Here is a 15,057-nt window from a genome sequence, read left to right as displayed (position 1 = left end):
GGAAGCACAGAGAGTCCCATACAGGATAAATCCAAGGAAAAACACGCCAAGACACATATTAACCAAACTATCAAAAATTAAATACAAGGAAAAAGTATTAAAAGCAGCAAGGGAAAAGCAACAAATAACATACAAGGGAATTCCTAAAAGGTTAACAGCTGATCTTTCAGCAGAAACTCTGCAAGCCAGAAGGGAATGGCAGGACATATTTAAAGTGATGAGAGGGGAAAACTTACAACCAAGATTACTCTACCTGGCAAGGACCTCATTCAGATTCAACAGAGAAATTAAAACCTTTACAGACAAGCAAAAGCTAAGAGAATTCAGACCACCAAACCAGCTTTACAACAAATGCTAAAGGAACTTCTCTAGGCAAGAAACACTAGAGAAGGAAAAGACCTACAATAACAAACCCAAAATAATAAGAAAGAGGAAGCTTTTTGCACTACACCAGAGACGGGGAGCCGAGGAGCCAGCGCACCGCCGTGCATGATGAATCATCTTTTCACATCCAAAGGCATGCCCTGCGGCTGCGCGATGCCCCTGAGCCCAAGCCGGCCCACCGGGGAGTGAGCGCTGCGGCGTGGAGGGCACGTTACGCAGCTGCTCCTGCGCACAACCCGGCCGGCGGCCCTCACCGGCAGGAGTGAGGGCCGGTCCGCACCCGAACGGCCCTGGAGCCGAGCAGGAGCCGGAAGCGCAGGCTCCACAGGGACCCAACTGAAACAAAGTGTCGGCCGCCGGCTGCGCGGCGCCTCAACGGCCCTGCGCCACGCCCCCAGCTCCACCGCCCACCATGGCCTCCGAGGAGCTGTACGAGGTTGAAAGAATCGTTGACAAAAGGAAGAACAGAAAAGGGAAGACGGAATATTTGGTCCAGTGGAAGGGCTACGACAGCGAGGATGACACCTGGGAACCGGAGCAGAACCTGGTAAACTGCGAGGAGTACATCCACGACTTCAACAGGCGCCACACCGAGAAGCAGAGGGAGGGCCCCTTCACCAGGGCCAACCGGGCCACCCTGAACAATGCTAGGAAACAGATTTCCAGGTCCACCAACAGCAGCTTTTCCAAGGCCTCTCCTGAATCGCTAGTGGTCGGCGAAGAGCACGAGCCCAAGGCCAGCCCGCTGTTTGCCGCCAGCCAGAAGTTCAGGAAGGACCCAGCCCTGTCCCTCTTGAACCGGAAGAACATGGACCCGGCCAAGTCAGGTATAAAGATCCTCGTGCCCAAGAGCCCCATCAAGAGCAGGACCGCGGTGGACGGCTTTCAGAGCGAGAGCCCCGAGAAACTGGACCCCATCGAGCAGGGGCAGGAGGACACAGTGGCGCCGGATGTGGCGGCCAAAAAGCCAGTAGGAGCTCTGCTGGGCCCTGGTGCCGAGAGGGCGCAGATGGGGAGCCGGCCCCTGATACACCCGCTGGTGCCGCAGGTGTCCGGCCCTGTGACCGCGGCTATGGCCACGGGGCTAGCCGTGAACGGGAAAGGTTCCTCCCCATTCATGGACGTGCTGACGGCCAACGGGATGACCAACCTGCAGACGTCAGTCACGGGCGTGACGGCCTGGAAGAGGAAATTCATCGACGACAGAGGAGACCAGCCCTTTGACAAGCGGCTGCGTTTCAGCGTGAGGCAGACGGAAAGTGCCTACAGGTACAGGGACATTGTCGTCCGGAAGCAGGACGGCTTCACCCACATCCTGCTGTCCACAAAGTCATCCGAGAACAACTCTCTCAACCCAGAGGTGATGAAGGAAGTGCAGAGCGCCCTGAGCACGGCCGCTGCCGACGACAGCAAGCTGGTGCTGTTCAGCGCCGTGGGCAGCGTCTTCTGCTACGGCCTTGACTTCATCTACTTCATCCGGCGCCTGACCAACGACCGGAAGAGAGAGAGCACGAAGATGGCCGAGGCCATCAGAAACTTCGTGAATACTTTCATTCAGTTTAAGAAGCTTATTATTGTAGCCGTAAACGGCCCAGCCATTGGACTAGGAGCGTCCATCCTGCCTCTCTGTGACGTGGTTTGGGCCAATGAGAAGGCTTGGTTCCAAACACCCTACACAACCTTCGGACAGAGTCCAGATGGCTGTTCCACTGTGATGTTTCCCAAGATTATGGGAGGAGCATCTGCGAATGAAATGCTGCTCAGCGGACGGAAGCTGACGGCGCAGGAGGCGTGCGGCAAAGGCCTGGTCTCCCAGGTGTTCTGGCCTGGGACCTTCACCCAGGAAGTCATGGTCCGCGTTAAGAAGCTCGCCTCCTGTAACCCGGTCGTGCTCGAGGAATCCAAGGCCCTGGTGCGCTGCAACATGAAGCTGGAGCTGGAGCAGGCCAACGAGCGGGAGTGCGAGGTGCTGAAGCAGATCTGGGGCTCGGCCCAGGGCGTGGACTCCATGCTCAAGTACCTGCAGAGGAAGATCGATGGGTTCTGACGGCCGGGCTGCCCCAGCCGACCCTGTAGTCGCATCGCGCAGGCCGGCTGGGGCTCCCCGGGGTGTGGACCCACCCTCACAGCCTGAAACAGGTTCACGTGGAGCTCACGCTTGGAAGCAGGACTTGAAACAGCCAAGCTATTTATTACCAAGGAGTTTTTAAGTACTGTAACTTTAAAATAACCACAAAGCTTGTCCAAACGTCATTATTTTATACTTAATACACACACAAGTATAAAAGTATAATTGTGAGCTCTGGGCTGCTCTTTGAGGCTCTACTTTTATCTTTGGCTAGTACTATATAAAAAGAAGTGTGTTTTCCTGGTTTGGGTGTCAGAAGAGTCTGGAATAATGTTTGTTTTCCTTGTTTTTTCCTTCTAGAAAACAGAATCTAAAGAGGTGTTTGCCTGCCTCGCCCCCCAATCCCCACCCCAAATAGAAATATAGAAAGATCTGAGGCATGCCCTTGTCTCCAGGAAGGTACAAAATGTCAGAGATGGAAACTTCTCAGTTGAAAGGAAGACTTACTCTTTTAGGATAAGTATTTCTGATTAAATACCCACTGCTGAATATACCCCCAGACTAAAAGACGCCTAGGATTCACACTGAGAAATCAGTTGATTCTGCCTTCTTTCTTAAATATGTCCGATTCTTACCCCGTTAACAGGAAGAAACCACTCTCTCTCTAGGGGAAAGCTTGTTTTGCAGTGTTAGCGAATCACTGAGTAGCTAAGTATGCTCTCTAAGTTATAGGGGGTTTGTAATTAGTTTTTCTGACCCATTTGAAAAAATAACTATATAAGTGCTTCTTGTTACTGGGTGAAAACTACTTTATATACAGTTTTGGTTTTCTGTTTGCAGATATGATTGATGTATTGCACCAAAAATAAAGTATTTTTATGTTTACAAAGTGTAATTTTTTGGTTCACTTAGAATATATTTTATTTAATAAGTTAAAATTCTTTTGGCACACTATTAAATGCAAAAACTCCTTTTTAAGAGAAAAAACTACCTTATATCGACGTTTAATGTTCTTGGTCTCTGCTTTCATGTCTACACAATATACCAAGTACAGGATGCTGTCTGAGAGTGCCCTGTGTAAATAGACGTCTGCATTCCCGCCAGGAGTGGGGACTGATTCCTGATTCCAGACGCCTATCATTCGGTAGGCTTCTGAGCTTGCAATCATATTGAATGTATGAAGAATGAAATAAAATCAAAACCTTATTTTTGTACAGTTTTGAAGTTTACACTTAGAACCGACCACCTCCCAACCTCGTGGAGAGCTGTACAGCCTGTAAATCTGCCTTTACCATGGATTGGCTGGTGCAGTATTTTTGCATCTGTGGGACCTACTTTTTTCGTTCAGTAGTTTGAACTATAGATAAACTGTACAATCTGTAAAGTTTTTATAGAATAAATATTCAGCTGTGAAAACTGGTTAAATAAAACTAATATTTCTTAACACACACACACACACACACACACACACACACACACACATAATAAGAAAATGGTAACAGGAACATGCATATCGATAATTACCTTAAATATAAATAGATTAACTCCTCCAAACAGAAGACATAGACTGGCTGAATGGATACAAAAAGAAGACCCGTATATGTGCTGTCTACAAGAGACTAACTTCAGACCTAGGCACACATACAGACTGAAAGTGAGGGGATGGAAAAAGATATTCCATGCAAATGGAAATCAAAAGAAAGCTGGAGTAGCAATTCTCATATCAGACAAAATAGACTTTAAAATAAAGACTATTATAAGGCACAAAGAAGGACACTACATAATGCTCAAGGGATCAATCCAGGAAGAAGATTTAACACTTGTAAATATTTAAGCATGAAACATAGGAGCACCTCAATACGTAAGGCAAATGCTAACAACCAAAAAAGGGGAAATGGACAGTAACACAATAACAGTAGGGGATTTTAGCACCCCACTTTCACCAATCAGAAAGGTGATTTGGGAAAGGTGATTTGTGTTTCCTTGTGATAAGGAAACACAAGCTTTAAGTGACAGATTAAGGAAGATGGACTTAATTGATATTTACAGGACATTCCATCCAAAAACAACAGAATACACTTTCTTCTCAAGGGCTCATGGAACATTCTCCAGGATAGATCATATCTTGGGTCACAAATCAAGCCTCGGTAAATTTAAGAAAATTGAAATCATATCAAGTATCTTTTCCAAACACAACGCTATAAGACTAGATATCAATTACAGGAAAAAAAACTGTAAAAAATACAAACACATGGAGGCTAAACAATACACTACTTAATAACCAAGAGATCACTGAAGAAATCAAAGAGGAAATCAAAAAATACCTAGAAACAAATCACAATGAAAACACGATGACCCAAAACCTATGGGATGCAGCAAAAGCAGTTCTAAGAGGGAAGTTTATAGCAATACAATACTACCTCACGAAAGAAGAAACATCTCAAATAAACAACCTAACCTTACACTTAAAGCAATTAGAGAAAGAAGAACAAAAAAACCCCAAAGTTAGCAGAAGGAAAGAAAGAAAGATCAGATCAGAAATAAATAAAAAATAAATGAAGGAAACAATAGCAAAGATCAATAAAACTAAAAGCTGGTCCTTTGAGAAGATAAACAAAATTGATAAACCATTAACCAGACTCATCAAGAAAAAAAGGGAGAAGACTCAAATCAACAGAACTAGAAATGAAAAAGGAGAGGTAACAACTGACAGTGTAGAAATACAAAGGATCATGAGAGGTTACTAAAAGCAACTATATGCCAATAAAATGGACAACCTGGAAGAAATTGACAAATTATTTGAAGAACACAACCTTCTGAGACTGAACCTGGAAGAAATAGAAAATATAAACAGACCAATCACAAGCACTGAAATTGAAACTGTGATTAAAAATCTTCCAACAAAAAAAATCCCAGGACCAGATGGCTTCACAGGCGAATTCTAACATTTAGAGAAGGGCTAACACCCATCCTTCTCAAACTCTTACAAAATATAGCAGAGGGAGGAAAACTCCCAAACTCATTCTACGAGGTCACCGTCACCCTGATACCAAAACCAGACAAAGAGGTCACCAAAAAAGAAAACTACAGACCAATATCACTGATGAACATACATGCAAAAATCCTCAACACAATCCTGGCAAACAGAATCCAACAGCACATTAAAAGGATCATACACCATGATCAGGTGGGGTTTATTCTGGGAGTGCAAGGATTCCTCAATATACGCAAATCAATCAATGTGATACACCATATTAACAAATCGGAGGATAAAAACCATATGGTCATCTCAATAGATGCAGAAAAAGCTTTCGACAAAATTCAACACCCATTTATGATAAAAACCCTCCAGAAAATAGGCATAGAGGGAACTTACCTCAACATAATAAAGGCCATATATGACAAACCCACAGCCAACATCATTCTCAATGGTGAAAAACTGAAACCATTTCCTCTAAGATCAGGAACAAGACAAGGTAGGCCACTATTATTATCTCACCACTATTATTTAGCAGAGTTTTGGAAGTTTTAGCCACAGCAATCAGAGAACAAAAAGAAATAAAAGGAATCCAAATCAGAAAAGAAGAATTAAAGCTGTCACTGTTTGCAGAGGACATGATACTATACATAGAGAATCCTAAAGATGCTACTAGAAAACTACTAGAGCTAATCAATGAATTTCGTAAAGTAGCAGGATACAAAATTAATGCACGGAAATCTTTTGCATTCCTATATATTAAGGATGAGAAATCTGAAAGAGAAATTAAGGAAACACTCCCATTTACCATTGCAACAAAAAGAATAAAATACCTAGGAATAGACCTACCTAAGGAGACAAAAGACCTGTATGCAGAAAATTATAAGACACTGAAGAAAGAAATTAAAGATGATACAAACAGATGGAGAGATATACCATGTTCTTGGATTGGAAGAATCAACATTGTGAAAATGACTCTACTACCCAAAGCAATCTACAGATTCAATGCAATCCCTATCAAACTACCAATTGCATTTTTCACAGAATTAGAACAAAAAAGTTCACAATTTGTATGGAAACACAAAAGACCCCGAATAGCCAAAGCAATCTTGAGAACGAAAAATGGAGCTGGAAGAATCAGGCTCCCTGACTTCAGACTATACTACAAAGCTATAGTAATCAAGACAGTCTGGTACTGGCACAAAAACAGAAATATAGATCAATGGAACAGGATAGAAATCACAGAGATAAACCCATGCACACGTGATCACCTTATCTGTGATAAAGGTGGCAAGAATATACAATGGAGAAAAGACAGCCTCTTCAAAAAGTGGCGCTGGGAAAACTGGACAGCTATATGTAAACAAATGAAATTAGAACACTCACTAACACCATACACAAAAATAAACTCAAAATGAATTAAAGACCTAAATATAAGGCCAGACACTATCAAACTCTTAGAGGAAAACATAGGCAGGACACTCTCTGACGTAAATCACAGCAAGGTCCTTTTTGACCCACCTCCTAGAGAAATGGAAATAAAAACAAAAATAAACAAATGGGGCTTAATGAAACTTGAAAGCTTTTGCATAGCAAAGGAAACCATAAACAAGACAAAAAGACAACCCTCAGAATGGAAGAAAACATTTGCAAATGAAGCAACTGACAAAGGATTAATCTCCAAAATTTATAAGCGGCTCATACAGCTCAATATCAAAAAAACAAACAGCCCAATCCAAAATTGGGCAGAAGATCTAAACAGACATTTCTCCAAAGAAGATATACAGATTGCCAACAAACACAGGAAAGGATGCTCAGCATCACTAATCATTAGAGAATTCAAATCAAAATTACAATGAGGTATCACCTCCCACCAGTCAGAATGGCCATCACCAAAAAGTCTACAAACAATAAATGCTGGAGGGGGTGCACTTGACTCATGCACTGCTGGTGGGAATGTAAATTGATACGGCCACCATGGAGAACAGAATGGAGATTCCTTAAAAAGCTAAAAATAGAACTACCGTATGACCCAGCAATCCCACTACTGGGCATATACCCTGAGAAAACCAGAATTCAAAAAGTGTCATGTACTACAGTGTTCACTGCAGCACTATTTATAATAGCCAGGACATGGAAGCAACCTAAGTATCCATTGACAGATGAATGGATACAGAAGATGTGGCACATATATACAGTGGGATATTACTCAGCCATAAAAAGAAATGAAATTTAGTTATTTGTAGTGAGGTGGATGGACCTAGAGTCTGTCATACAGAGTGAAGTAAGTCAGAAAGAGAAAAATAAATACCGTATGCTAACACATATATATGGAATCAAAAAAAAAAAAAGTGGTTCTGAAGAACCTAGGGGCAGGACAGGAATAAAGACACAGACATAGAGAATGGACTTGAGGACATGGAGAGGGGAAAATGTAAGCTGGGACGAAGTGAGAGAGTGGCATGGACTTATATATACTACCAAATGTAATATGGATAGCTAGTGGGAAGCAGCCGCACAGCACAGGGAAATCAGCTCAGTGCTTTGTGACCACCTAGAGGGTGGAATAGGGAGGGTGGGAGGCAGATGCAAGAGGGAGGGGATATGGGGATATATGTATATGTATAGTTGATTCACTTTGTTATACAGCAGAAACTAACACACTAGTGTAAAGCAATTATACTTCAATAAAGATGCTAAAAAAAAATGTTTGTACCAATTTATGGTTCCACTAGAAATGAACAATTTTTAAAGGTTAATTTTCTTTTTTTTTCAAGATGTCATTTGTTTACCACAATTCATTTATTTATTAAAAAAATTTACTGGGGCCTCCCTGGTGGCACAGTGGTTGGGAGTCCGCCTGTTGATGCAGGGGACGCAGGTTCGTGCCCCGGTCCGGGAGGATCCCACATGCCGCGGAGCGGCTGGGCCCGTGAGGAGTGGCCGCTGGGCCTGCGCGTCCGGAGCCTGTGCTCCGCAACGGGAGAGGCCACAACAGTAAGAGGTCCGCGTACCGCAAAAAAAAAAAACAAAAAAAAAACAAAACAAAAAATTTACTTATTCTATTTTTGACTGCTTTGGGTCTTTGTTGCTGTGTGCAGGCTTTCTCTAGTTGCAGTGAGCCGGGGCCACTCTTTGTTGCAGTGTGCGGGCTTACTGCGGTTGCTTCTCTTGTTTCAGAGCATGGGCTCTAGGCACGCAGGCTTCAGTAGTCGTGGCATGTGGGCTCAGTAGTTGTGGCTCACGGGCTCTAGAGCGCAGGCTCAGTAGTTGTGGCGCACGGGCTTAGTTGCTCCACAGCATGTAGGGTCTTCCCGGACCAGGGCTCGAACCCGTGTTCCCTGCATTGGCAGGCGGACTCCCAACCATTGCGCCACCAGGGAAGCCCAAGGTTAATTTTCTATTTAACCATACCTGTACTGTATTCTGGCTCACCAATAATTTGAACTGGCTACAAGGATGGCCATAAACCCACCTCCCTTTCAGTATTATGTCATAGTTAGGGTGAATTTAGTGCTCATAAAATTAACAACACTAGCAGTGTTGGAGTTTATCCTCAGTTTAACTTCAATGCCTGTGCTCATGTCATGAGAATAATAGTGATGGAGTTAACCTTTACTGAGAGATTATTATATGACAGGCAGAATTTACACTGCTTCACAGGTATTAACAGTCCTATTGGGTATGTACTATAATTGCCTTTGTTGTAAAGAAGAGGAAACCACGTCATGAAAAGGATAAGAGCCTGAATCAATGCAGTTTCTTGGTATGAATATTTAGCATCATAACCTGGATTGTTTCAGTATTTCTGCACATTGTATTTCTTTTCATTTGCATCAGATCAGAGTTCATTTTCCCTCTTACAGATTGATACTCACAGAGAAACCTCTACTCTGAATAGGAGGTATTGTGCTTGGTGGGTCTCGGGGCCTCTGTGGCAAAATCCTGTAGACTCTGTCCCTCACTTCATCTTAAGAATGGGAATATATTACTGTTCTAATTCCTAAGCACCGTGTTGCGACATACTGTCCAGTCAGTTGTGCAGTTTGCCACAGGCAATTTATTGTTAAGTAATAAAGTTCTGAAGTTTGCAAATGAGGCACTTTTCATGAAAGTTGCAGTGGATGTAAGATTATCCTTGCACCAAGTTTGCTCTCCTTCCCACATGTTCTCACATGCTTTCAGAGCGGGGACAGAGCAGGCGAGGAAGTGGAAGGCAACCAACCTGCATCCCATCTTATTTCTACACCTGGGGAGGGGGTGGCACATGCCTATGTGGATTTCTGCAGGAAAAGCACTGGGAACCACAGCTCCAAACTGAAGGAATAAAAGGTGGAGGGGGGATAGTTAAAAACACTGAAGAGTGGGAAAAGGTGTTTTTGCCTGAGCACAAGAGCAAAGAATTTTAAGACGTTTTCATTCCCAGTCTTCTCTCCTCAATTAGCATCAAGAAGTCAAATGCACTTCCCCATCAAAAAAAGAAAAGAAAAGAAAAGAAAAAACAGGGCAGGATATGTGTGCAGAGCAAGCAGGGATGGTTAAAACACCATGTCTGTGCTTGAGCAATGTCAAAGGCTATCCAGACGGCCATGAAAAGAATGGGACCTCCCCAAAACTTTGTCGTTAAAAAAATTTCTCATCAATGAACAGCTAGCCTAAGTGAGATAAGCAGCATGAAAAGCAGAGAAAAAGTGCTTCGATTTGTTTATTCAGAGACTTGTTCTTAATAATTCATTTGCCTACAACGTCCAGAAGGAGACTGCAATCCCTCACCCATTGACTGGTTGGGAAAAGTCTGCTCCCAGAGAGCAGTGGGTCCTTTTCCTTCATTAATCTGTACAGTTTAGGTTATCAATGCTTTTGCTTGCTTGTAAGCAGTTAGTGTCACTGTCTGCTAATGAGGTCAAGGGAGTGGACTCTAAACCTAATTAGGACAGTTAACTTGTTATATTGCATAGTTACAAACGGAGTGCCTAATCCCAGGAAGACATCCTTCTGTTTAATGCCTATATTCAGGGCCAGCACAAGCCCAGACCCTACTGGAGAAAGAATTCAAAGCAGCGTCATTTCAGTGTACATCTTGTATGAATCACAAACCACTGTAATTATTCTCTGGTATAAAAGAATAAACGTTTTCCTATTTAAGAACAGCCTAAACAACAGAATTTTCAACTCTCAAGCTCTTCCTATTGTTTATATGGGCTCTCTGCTTTGACAGGCATTTTTCCTCCAAATGACTTTTGTTGGAGATTAATATCAAAGTAGCATCCTCCTGTTATGCAACAACCTTCTGATTTTGAGGTGTCTTTTTTTTTAACATGGGATAAATTTTCTTTAATGTTTTTGCTTTTTCTGTTAGTAAAAGTCACATATATGCATTGTAGAAATAATAAAATGCAGAAAAGTATAAATTGAAAAATTAAGCCTTCTTTAGTCAATGTGAGAAGATTTTTTTTTTAAAGAAACTGAGACTAAATGATGAAGCAGCCTTTAGCATTTAAGTGACTTGATTAAATTCTTGTGATAAAATTCTACGCTATAGGAATCATTCGTAACTATCTCCTCATGCCATTGTTTTTGCCTAGTTGTTTATTTAAAACATCATTATGGCTGTTTTCTGTTGCATAAATGTCCATCTCTGCTGAGAAATGCCATCAGAAATGCCATCCTATAAGTCATACTTTTGAATATACCCTTCTTTAGAAAACTACTGCCATTAAATATTACTGTCCTTATAATAGTATAGACTGATATTCCTGGAGATTAAATATTTCAGAAGAAACTTGTGTAAATAAGGACAATAATATTTACCACTTGAAATCATTATGTTGTGCACCTTAAACTTATACAGTGCTGTATATCAATTATATCTCAATAAAACTGGAAAAAAGAAGATTTACATACACAAATATTTACCACTTGAAGAGATTAAAAGAAATTAGTGTATTTGAGCAGATAGGACTGTTTATACCTAACACCTAAGATTCATAGTCATTAAATACCACCACTAATCATAGTTGTGAAAAACTTTATTTCAAAACGATGTGTTAGATAAATGGATTTAAACCACTTTCACTTTTCTTGCTTTACCTTGATAGCAGCAAATTTTGATCATATATTTCTACTCTTAACATGTCAAATTGGTCGGACAATTGGTTGCATCTCAGGTTTGTACATACCTGAGGAAAAAGAGATGTTTCCATGACTCTAAAGCAGCATAGGAAAGCATAGGATAATGATTTTCAGTTCCAGTCCAATGCTAAAATTTCCAAAGAATAAAAGGCAGGGAAATAGAATGTGAAGGAAGGAAAGAAGCAGCTAGTGTTTACTTCATTAACTGAGAAGAGCTCCATGGGCAAAGGGTCTGGTGCACAGCAGGTCATCAACACTTCTTTTATAATTGGGAGCCTCCCACAAGGGCAAGAGTGTATCCTACAGTCCCTGAGGGAGGGAAATAATCCATCCTTCCCTTCTGACTCAAGAAAAAATGATCTCTTGCCAGGAGCTGGGTACCTCGGGCAGCACTGCCTGGGCAAGTGCCCAGAAATGCTAAGGAAAGTTGGGGCTCTTGTCCTGAAGAATTGCAGAATGGTGGGCAGACTCCAGAGACTTGCGTTTCTCACGGAGTTTGGATGAAAGTGTATTACCAGTATCACAGCAGTTCAGCAATGTCCCCTTATGAAGCAGAAGACTTGTGTGCCCAAGAGAGAAAGCCTTGACCCCTGAGAGGCAGAGTGGCATGGGAAAGCAGCGGAAGACCTGTTTTTTTCCTTTCCCTGTTCACTTACAGATTTGCTGCAATATCTTGGACAAATCACTTCATCTCTGTAGGTATTTAGTTTCCTAGTGGGTGCAATGCCATCCTTTCCAACTGTGACACTGGTGATTCTGCTTCTACGTGGGGCTGTAAAACACAGTGCTGCTGCCTGGGCTTGCGATCCTTTACAAGTCAAGAGTTGCTGCTGGTTGGCCTCTTCAGGTTCCTTTGGAGCTCACAGACTCCAAGTTTCATAATAAAAGCATATACATATACCACCACCTCACTGCTTCCTTATAGCGTCTTACAACAGTAATAATGCTTACCTTTCAACCATGGAGGCAACAAAAACAAGGTCATTTCCATAAAGAAATGACAAGTCACTCAAAACTTCCCCTTGAAGTCTCCTTTCTGTCTGCTGGTCAGCAGCCTTTGCTCTTCAAATAAGAATGGCCCAAACCAACTTGCTCCTCTTTTCATGTCCACTGGATTTATAAATAATATAAATATAAATATAAATGATGCCTCATTCAATCTTGTGCCTCAAGCCAGAAACTGAGAGAGATCCATGACCCTTCTCTCTCCCTCAACTCTCCTGTCTAATCCATCACCAACCCCCAACTAGTTCATCCACTTCCCTCCTCCTCCAACATGCCAAGCCTTGTCCAAGCTCCCGTCATCTCTCACCTGAGCTGTTGCACTGACTTCCTAATGGTCTACCCACGGCCACTCCCTATCCCATCTCCCACCCATGCTCCCCATCACAAAGTAATCGTTTCAAAATATAAATTAAATCACTTCACTCTCATGCTTAAAACTCTTCAAGGGGTCTTCCCATTGCACTTAAGGTGATGTTCAAAATCCTCACTCTAGTTTACAAGACCTATGTGAGCTCTCCAATCTCCTCTCACATCTCTCCCCCCCTTGATTGCTCCATTCTCAACACCATTTCCTCCTCAAAGCCTTCCCATGTCTGTCCACAATACACTCATTCCTGTCATTCACTTGGCTAATTCCTACTCATGTTGTAGCTGGAATGTCATTTCCTCAGACAGGCCAGCCTGGGCTCCCCAAATAACTCATGCTCTTTTTACAGTCATCATCAATTATAATTATGTGTTTTGTTGTTCATCTATTTATAACCCCCTCCCTCATGAGGTTCCAGGAAAGGATGGACCATGTCTGTTGTCTTCATCATATTATCCCAGTGCTCACTGCAATGGCCAGTTCACTGTGAGCAAATATTTGTTGAATGATTGGCCAAGTGAGGACCCTTTGTTGAACATTTCCTTCTTCTGGTGACTTTATGTCCATCTTATAAGCTATTGTCAGGGGCAAAGCTGTAGATGATAATTTCTTTGTACATTTTTCACTTTTTCAGGAGCTCTCCCTGTGAAGAACCTTTTGGTTTTGGCCTTGGCAGGCCTTGTCTGAAAGTTGCCACCCTCTCTTCACATGTACCCTCCTTCGCTTCGAGATGAAGAAAGTTTACGAGTTTGCCAAGGGTAGGCAGGTTTTCAAGACATATAACATGGCGATCAAGAGCATGAGCTCAGGGTCACTCACCTCTGAGCCTTGAACCTTGGCTCTGCCCCTTACTAGCTAACCTGACTTTGGGCAAGTAACTTAGCCTCAATTTCTTCAACCCTAAAATGGGGATAAGGATAGAATTTAACAGATAGGTTGCCTTGTGGATTTAAGGAGGCAACAAATGTAAAATGGTTGGTACAGTGCCAGACACATAGCAAGTGATTGATAAACATTAGCTTCTATTAATATGTTTCACTCAACCCCAGAAGGAAAGTCCAAATACTGAGCTCCAGGGCTGGGGAATTTCTGAGGGGGATTTTTTCTTTGTCTTCTGTCTCCCTTCCCATCACATTATACTCTACCCTATAATTTGTGGTACCAAAAGGTGGCAACAAAAACGTGATAGACTGTAATTACCGATCCTGTTCGTCTGAAGCCATAAGCAGATCTGAAATTTACAAGCTAGCAGTATAAAATTGCTGATGACCATTATTTAAACTGTGGCAAGGTGAATCATGCTTGAGAATAACTAATAATATTTTAAGTCAAGTCACTCTTTCGTAGAGAGTGTTGGTGCACTGGCATTTGGTGACAGCTCCATAGAGAAACCTTGCAGGCAGAGAGTAGGTGATACTAACCTTCTAAACAGACCACACAGTGCCGGGGTACCAACAAGGATTTAACATTCCGCTCCCCCCTCCCTCCCCCACTTCCCGGCTTCAGCAACGTGATTTTTAAATGAGAAGCACATCCTGATCGCTGTGTAGGTGGTGGAGTGGGAGACGGTGAAATGCAAGCTTTATTTTCCTGACTGCCTGTCATCCAATTCCTCGCTTTCCCCTGACTTTCATGAGTGATGAGGTCATCCCGGCGCAGGAAAATGAAACTCCTATTTTTCAAACCCAATAAAGGCCGGCATTGTATGCCTGCGTAAACAGAGGCCAGACGGGTACGGTGGCAGGAACACTAGCGGCCCGCCCTCTGGCGGTCGCTTGAGACAGCTGAGCCCTGCGCTCCGCCAAATAGCGACAGGGAGGTGGAGAGGCTGCATGCTAAAATGTAAGTTAAAATTAGATCAACAGTCAGCTTGGCTCTCTCAATCAATGCTTCGCAGGGAGAGCGTACAACTATCTATTTATAAGCTAAACCCGGCATTATCTTCCTCTTTTAGGAGGCAAAGATCCATTACAGCCGCGGCAGGGGAGAGGATGTTCCAAGGGACTGATGCGCGCCACGGTACAGCCTCGCTGGCTTGTCCCGGCTTCATTCGACCTCCCATCCGCGCGGGGTGGGCAGTGGGAGGATACACTTCTGCAGTCGGTGGCCCAACTGCTCTCTACG

At 42.9% G+C, this 15,057-nt stretch overlaps 1 pseudogene; it reads left to right on the top strand.

Moving 5' to 3' along the window:
• The first annotated feature begins 796 nt into the window (after nucleotides 1–796).
• On the top strand, nucleotides 797–2,431 carry LOC103085765 (chromodomain Y-like protein pseudogene; annotated as a pseudogene).
• The last annotated feature ends 12,626 nt before the right edge of the window (nucleotides 2,432–15,057 follow it).

This window comes from Lipotes vexillifer, unplaced genomic scaffold (assembly GCF_000442215.2).
Source record: "Lipotes vexillifer unplaced genomic scaffold, Lipotes_vexillifer_v1.1 scaffold946, whole genome shotgun sequence".
Classification (NCBI taxonomy): domain Eukaryota; kingdom Metazoa; phylum Chordata; class Mammalia; order Artiodactyla; family Lipotidae; genus Lipotes; species Lipotes vexillifer.
This window is presented reverse-complemented; position numbering and strand designations above follow the sequence as displayed.